Here is a 7008-nt window from a genome sequence, read left to right on the forward strand (position 1 = left end):
ACCGTAAATCTCTAAAATCTGTAAAACAGGTTCCTATTCAACCTAAGCCTGTAACCACCCCCAACCCCTATAGCGTCCTAGCTTCCCTCCCCACTGAAGGTAACCTTACTCTAGCTGACTTCATCCCTAGGCCATCTACCTCTGCCACCAACCCCCTTCCCTCCACCAGCACTGCCCCCTCTCAGTCTGCTAGACCCGCTGAGGTCGCGAGTTCGACCCCAGTCAATAATACCGAGACAGGGCAGAGCTCATCTCAGGAAGGACAGGGGGAGGCCATGGATGTTGTGGCCCCTAAAAAAGTCGCTGTTCCACCTATTGTTGTCGCTGATAAATCGGAGTATCAGCGACACTACAACTACTTGAAATCTCGCTGCACTGGGAATATCAGAGTGATCAATACCCGGGACGCTCTGAAATTCCATGCTGAAAATGAAAACGATTATCACCTTATCAAACAATATTTCGAAGATAACAATAAGAGTTTCTTTACTCACCAGCTGGCGAGTAAGAGGCTCCTGAAAGTTATCATTCGTAATATTGTAGCCACTGTCAGCGTGGACTGGGTTCGAGAGGAACTCATGGCACTGGGGTACCAGCCTCAAGATGTATACCAATACACGAGGCGAGATGCCACAACTAAGAAATTGATCCCCCTCAGTGTCATGAGTGTCACCCTCCCTAAGGAGAAATTTTCAGAAACCATCTTCTCGGTTAGGCACCTATGCGGGTGTGCCGTGAAAGTTGAGGCTTTCAGGGGCCGCGAGGGCCCTTCTCAGTGTTACCGATGCCAGCGGTGGGGGCACACCGCTAATTACTGCAAAATGCCATTGAGATGTGTGAAATGTGGTGAAAACCACTCAGCTGCTGCCTGCCCCCTACAGCCGGAGGCAGCAGCTAAGTGTGCCAACTGCCAGGGAAACCACCCCGCCTCCTGGAGGGGCTGCCAACTGTTTCGAAATATTATGGAACAGAAGGTAGTCAGGGAGCTCTCCAAAGCTGAGAAAAGGAGGACCCTCCCCCCCTCCCGGGCAGTAGACCCTAACTTTACTTATGCTGCTGCTGCCGGAGGCGCCCAGGCCGCCCCCACCCCTGCATCGAACCCTGCACCCTCAGCGGAAGCGTCTCCCATATCCGACTTTTCGGGCATGGGCGACATTTTGAATCTCGTGAGGCAGATTAATTTCTCAAAATTACTGCCTATTATAAAGGACACCATGACTAAACTGAGGACATGTGAAACCATGATTGACAAAATTGGAGTCCTGTTAAGTGCTGTTATGCAGTACTTTTCAGAACCCTAATGAGGCTGTCATGTTTTGACTATGGACCTCAGAATCTGTGCATGGAATTGCAAGGGTGTTTCTGCTCAGAGATACGAACTCGAGTCGTTCATCTCTGAGCATAACATTGATATCCTCCTACTAGGGGAAACATGGCTGAAACCTCATATGCCCTTCAAAATTAAGAACTTTGCGGTATACCGCAAAGATAGAGTTGACAGAGAGGGCGGGGGCGTGGCCGTGCTGATTAAGTCTAAGCTTACTCATCACGTCATAGACCCCCTCCCTCTCGGAGTTATTGAGTCTCTCGGTATCGAGATTAGACACAGTAATTATCACTATCGTATTTTTGCGGCCTATCTCCCTCCCAGTGCTCCGCTTCATACGGCGGAGCTAGATATTTTGCTTAATAATCCCAGCCATACGCCCTCTATCATTGGAGGCGACTTGAATTCCAAGCACACCGACTGGAACTCCAGGACTATAAATCCTAGGGGGAGAATACTCCAGCAACATATGACAGATACTGACATCAGTGTATATGCCCCCACGGAGCCCACCTTCTATCCGGATAATGGTGGCCTACCTGATGTCCTAGATGTCGCAGTTACCAAGTATTACAGCAGGGCTATTGATTTTCTAGTCCCTGATGAACTAAATTCCGACCACAAACCTATCATCTTCAATCTTACCTGGGTTAGGCTCGATGAACCGTCTCTTCCTATCTCTAAACTAAACCTTGACTACCACAAATTCACGTGGCATGTCAATAAAAATCTGAAAACCTTTTCGATCACCAGCGAGAATGATGTTGACCGCGCGATTGCGCACCTTAATAACAAGGTCTGCAATGCCCGGAAATACATCATTCGAGCAGCCAAAATTAATAATAATAATAATAATAATAACCGTTCTCAGCACCGTCCTGGTTCTGAGGACGATACCACACCGGATCTCCTTAAGGATTTGATCCAAATTAAAAACAGATATAGGAAGAGATGGCAACGATTCCGGGACCCAGCTGACCGGGCGGAATACCTGGAACTAGCCCGTGAAGTCCGCAATCGCTTGCTGGAACGTAAGATTGAAAGATGGGAGGAATTCTGCCGACATCTTTCAGAACATGAGTCAGAACGCGACTTTTGGCGTGTCACTCGCGGTCTGACTCGAACCCAGGAACCCCGGCGTGCCATTCACGGCCGGCACGGCCTGGTGTTCTCCCCCTATGATAAAGCTGAGGCTTTCGCGGACACTATTGAAAGCCAGTGCGTAACTCACAATTTAGATAACGATGACGACGACGATGACGAGCGACGGACCCGTGAGATACGCAGAAAAGCCTTGGCTTTCGAAAGACAATGGACACCTGACTTCAACGTACCCGACTTCCAGCCTCGCGAGATTCGCAGGGTTATTAAAAGTTTAAACGAGAAGAAGTCTCCCGGTGATGACAGGGTTTCGAACAAGGAAATCAAATCACTGCCATACAGGGCAGTAATTTTCTTAGCAACCATCTTTTCGGCCTGCATAAAACTGGGATACTTCCCTGACGTCTGGAAGACTGGTAAAATGATAGTCTTCCCGAAGCCAGGGAAGGATAAATTATTCCCACAAAATTATCGCCCGATAACCCTGTTATCACATATCTCTAAGATTTTCGAGAGACTTCTTCTCTCTCGCCTCAATGGATACCTAAACACCCGCAACATACTGCGACCTGAGCAGTTTGGGTTCAGGTCCAGGCGCAGCGCCCCCCTTGCGGTGCTGCGCCTGACACAGTATGTCACAAGGTCGTTCAATATGCGCCGTAGCGTGCCAGCAGTATTTTTCGACGTAGAGAAAGCTTTTGACACTGTCTGGCATGATAATTTAATTGTAAAACTTTTGGAATTATATAGAGTCCCTAGCTACCTTGTCAAAATTATTCAGTCATATTTGACTAACAGGAAATTTTATGTTTCCTGTGAAGGGGAGCAATCCACCCCTCGGGTACTCAGAGCAGGAGTCCCACAGGGTGGAGTGCTGAGCCCCACTCTCTACGGCCTATATGTGAACGATCTTCCGACACGGGAAGGTGTAGAGATCCAGCAGTACGCGGATGACATAGCCATTTACACTGGCATGAAGAGAAATGACTATGCTGTCCGACGATTACAGCAATGGATCGACTCCTTCTGGGAGTGGTGTCACCGGAACAAGGTGAAAATAAATGCAGATAAAACGCAGGCAATTGTTTTCACCCGGCGCCGGCCTAACCTTGACCGCCTCACTATCAACAACGTCCCCGTGTCTTGGACGAACCAAATTAAATATCTCGGCCTAATAATGGACAGAACTTTGTCCTGGAGCCACAATATAGAACAGGCCAGACAGCGTGCCACGGCACGGATGAAAGCACTGAGACCTCTGCTAGGCAATAAATATATCTCTACCTCCATCAAGAGAAATATTTACCTAGCATGTATCAGGCCCATCCTGCTGTATGGCTGTGAGGCCTGGGGCTATATTGCGAAAACTCCACTTTCAAAATTGCAAGCCTTCCAGAACAAGACACTTAGAATGATGACCAGAGCACCATATCTGAAATCTAACAAGAGGATACGGGCCGAGCTTCGTATCCCCACACTTAGATCTCAGATAAATAAAATAGTGAGGATGACCAGGGCTAGGATCCTCTCGAACCAATCAGAGGACCCTGGTATTTTACTGTTAAAACAGGTCATGAGGACCAAGAAGCCTAGTACTCGCCTGAAGTACCGTGGCCCTTGGATCCTCTACGACCTGTTTTAAATTCGAACCGGCCAACCTTTCGGTCTATTCCAAATTGAAACCTTCTGTCCACTAAATTTTTCTCTAAATTACTCTCCTGTTAAGGGCCGTTTCTTAAGAAGTACTCTGATACCAATTCCGCTCCGATTTAATTTTCCCTTTTGAGCACGTAAACTGAAGCGAAGAGGGGGTTTCTTTTCTGACTATAGGCCTCCCAGCCTATCAGACAGACTGCTTTTCCCCCACCAGTGTAGCGAGAACAGTGACTTTTTCGCCTCATCGGCAATTCCTCGGACACAGATGAGTAGGGGGGCATCATTTTCGCCCCGGGGCTCCCAACCACTGGCCATCAACAAAAAAAAAAAAAAAAAAAAAAAAAAAAACCGCAAAATTTACTTTCTAGGAGACATCCGAGACAACCATGCCACCCAAGACAAGCGGAAAGGCAGCCAAGAAAGCCGGCAAGGCCCAGAAGAACATCTCCAAGGGAGACAAGAAGAAGAAGCGCAAGAGGAAGGAAAGCTATGCCATCTACATCTACAAGGTGCTTAAACAGGTACATCCTGATACTGGCATCTCCAGCAAGGCGATGAGCATCATGAACAGCTTTGTCAACGACATCTTCGAGCGCATCGCCGCTGAGGCTTCCCGTCTGGCCCACTACAACAAGCGCTCCACCATCACCAGTCGGGAGATCCAGACTGCCGTCCGCCTCCTGTTGCCCGGTGAGCTGGCCAAGCACGCCGTCAGTGAGGGTACCAAGGCAGTTACCAAATACACCAGCTCCAAGTAAGGTGCCAGGTTTTCTGCCTTGCTGCATTCTTAACAAACGGCCCTTTTCAGGGCCACCACACCTTTAAAAAAAAGAGCAGCATCTGTTAGCCTTGTTATCAACTCCACTCTGATTTTATCTATCTGTCCTACTTCATATACATCGAAAGACAGTGCAAAACATTCAAATCATAAGCTAACGAGGGAAGAACTACTACTACTACTACTACTACTACTGCATTACCTTATTGCTAAAAATCCTCCTGCTTTGTCCTTTACAATGAAAACCAGACCAACCCCCATGGCACTACAGCCCCTAAGCAAGCAGGCTGAGTGGACCTCAAAGCAGCCATTAGAACGAGGTAAAATTCCTTTGCCTGGCCGGGAATTGAACCCGGGCCCCCCAGCTACGAGGCAGGCACGCTGCCCCTGCGCTACAGCGCCGGCCCCTTCACAACCACCTTCAGTAATTATTATTATTATTATTATTATTATTATTATTATTATTATTATTATTATTATTATTATTATTATTATTACAACCCTAGACACTTCCCGTGTGTGTGTGCGCGCGCGCGCCAGCGCGCGCGTTTTTTTGGGGTTAGGTTACGAGAAGTGGGGTTAAGTCGAGTTAGGTTACGTTTCGCCGCGGAGCGCGACAACCACCCGCGCCCGCTCCGCGACGGCGACCTCCGAGCACACCCCTGCACCATTGCCAACGCCCCCGCGCCACAAAGACCTCCAGGAAACTCGCTTTGCGGTTCGTATGGACGTTTCAAGCTCCGTTCTCTCGCCAACGGCCATACCATGTTGAATACACCGGTTCTCGTCCGATCACCGCAGTTAAGCAACATTGGGCGTGGTCAGTACTTGGATGGGTGACCGCTTGGGAACACCACGTGCCGTTGGCTCAATTCCCTTTTTACCAAGTTTCCCAGTCCCAGTACGACAACTTACTTTCAACTTTTGCCTCAGGCCAGCAGAAATTGCTTAAATCACGTTTTTTGTTACGTCTGAAACTAGCTAGACCTTTTGCTGCTCTTCGACCCCGTGTGGCTATACAGGAACGAAGCTTAGCGTAGTATTGCATTTCCTCCTAGGTGACCGGCCTAACCTGGCGGCGGCGACATCATTATTATTATTATTATTATTATTATTATTATTATTATTATTATTATTATTATTATTATTATTATTCGTGTCTCTCTCTCTCTCTCTCTCTCTCTCTCTCTCTCTCTGTGTGTGTGTGTGTGTGTGTGTGTGTGTGTGTGTGTGTGTGTGTCGACCTAGGGGACCCTTGCTGAGCCTAGCACCGCTTCCAATTACTCGTGCCAGGATTTTAACTTTCGTACCTCCTATCGTACGTCCCTATGTCTAAACTTGCTGTTCTTATTCTTTTAGGTTAGTGTAGCTTATCCTGCAGGCCTCTTATGGCACATAACATCATTCTACGTCCTATTTCTCCCAATATTAAGATTATTAAAGGGCGGAACGAGGCTTCCAAACTCCCCGCCCACCTTGAAAATCGCGAGGAAGGTGGTTTCCATGCAACGTCATCGACACTGTCGTGATTACAATGAAAGCCATGTCCTAGCAACCGACCGCGGCATTTAGCAGCCCCTCAAAGAGTCGAACAATTTCCTTTTATGTTCTTCCAGGTAAGTAGCTATTCAAATTACGACACGGTTCGGCAATAAGTTACAAGTTTGTAGTACGCTCGTGTCTCTCCCGGGCTTCCTTACGAACGGTAGGGCACCAGTGCAGTACAGTGGCCTACACACAGCCCGCTATCTTCGAAGTGCGTGTGTTGCGATGTAACGTAGTTTTGAAGCCTAGGAACTTGTAAAACTCTTTCATTTCTATCAAAGACGAGACGCCCTTCAAATAAGACTGAGAAGGTAACCTTTTGACGACAAGGGTTAGTTCAAAGAGTCGTGACGTTTTAGGTTAGGTGAAGGGAGGAAAGCACTCGTTTTTGTTGTTTGTACGTCAGCTGACCGATCTTTTGGCAAGTGATAAATTGAGTAGAACGAATCGGAACTCCGGATAGTTACTGTTACCGTCCTAGAATTAAAATTAGACCATTCTGAGCCCTACTTGACAGGTTCGACACCGGCTCACTCGCGTGATATTTCGATGGTCTGTAGATATGGGCGCATAAAAAGAACTCCTGCGGGACAAACTTCCG

General features: G+C 47.8%; 1 non-coding gene across 1 annotated transcript; it reads left to right on the forward strand.

Moving 5' to 3' along the window:
* The first annotated feature begins 5612 nt into the window (after positions 1 to 5612).
* Positions 5613 to 5731, forward strand: LOC137500670 (5S ribosomal RNA). Its single transcript, XR_011018179.1, has one exon. It is a non-coding gene; the product is annotated as a 5S ribosomal RNA (ribosomal RNA).
* Positions 5732 to 7008: the final 1277 nt, after the last annotated feature.

This window comes from Anabrus simplex, chromosome 4 (genome assembly GCF_040414725.1).
Source record: "Anabrus simplex isolate iqAnaSimp1 chromosome 4, ASM4041472v1, whole genome shotgun sequence".
Taxonomy (NCBI): Eukaryota; Metazoa; Arthropoda; class Insecta; order Orthoptera; family Tettigoniidae; genus Anabrus; species Anabrus simplex.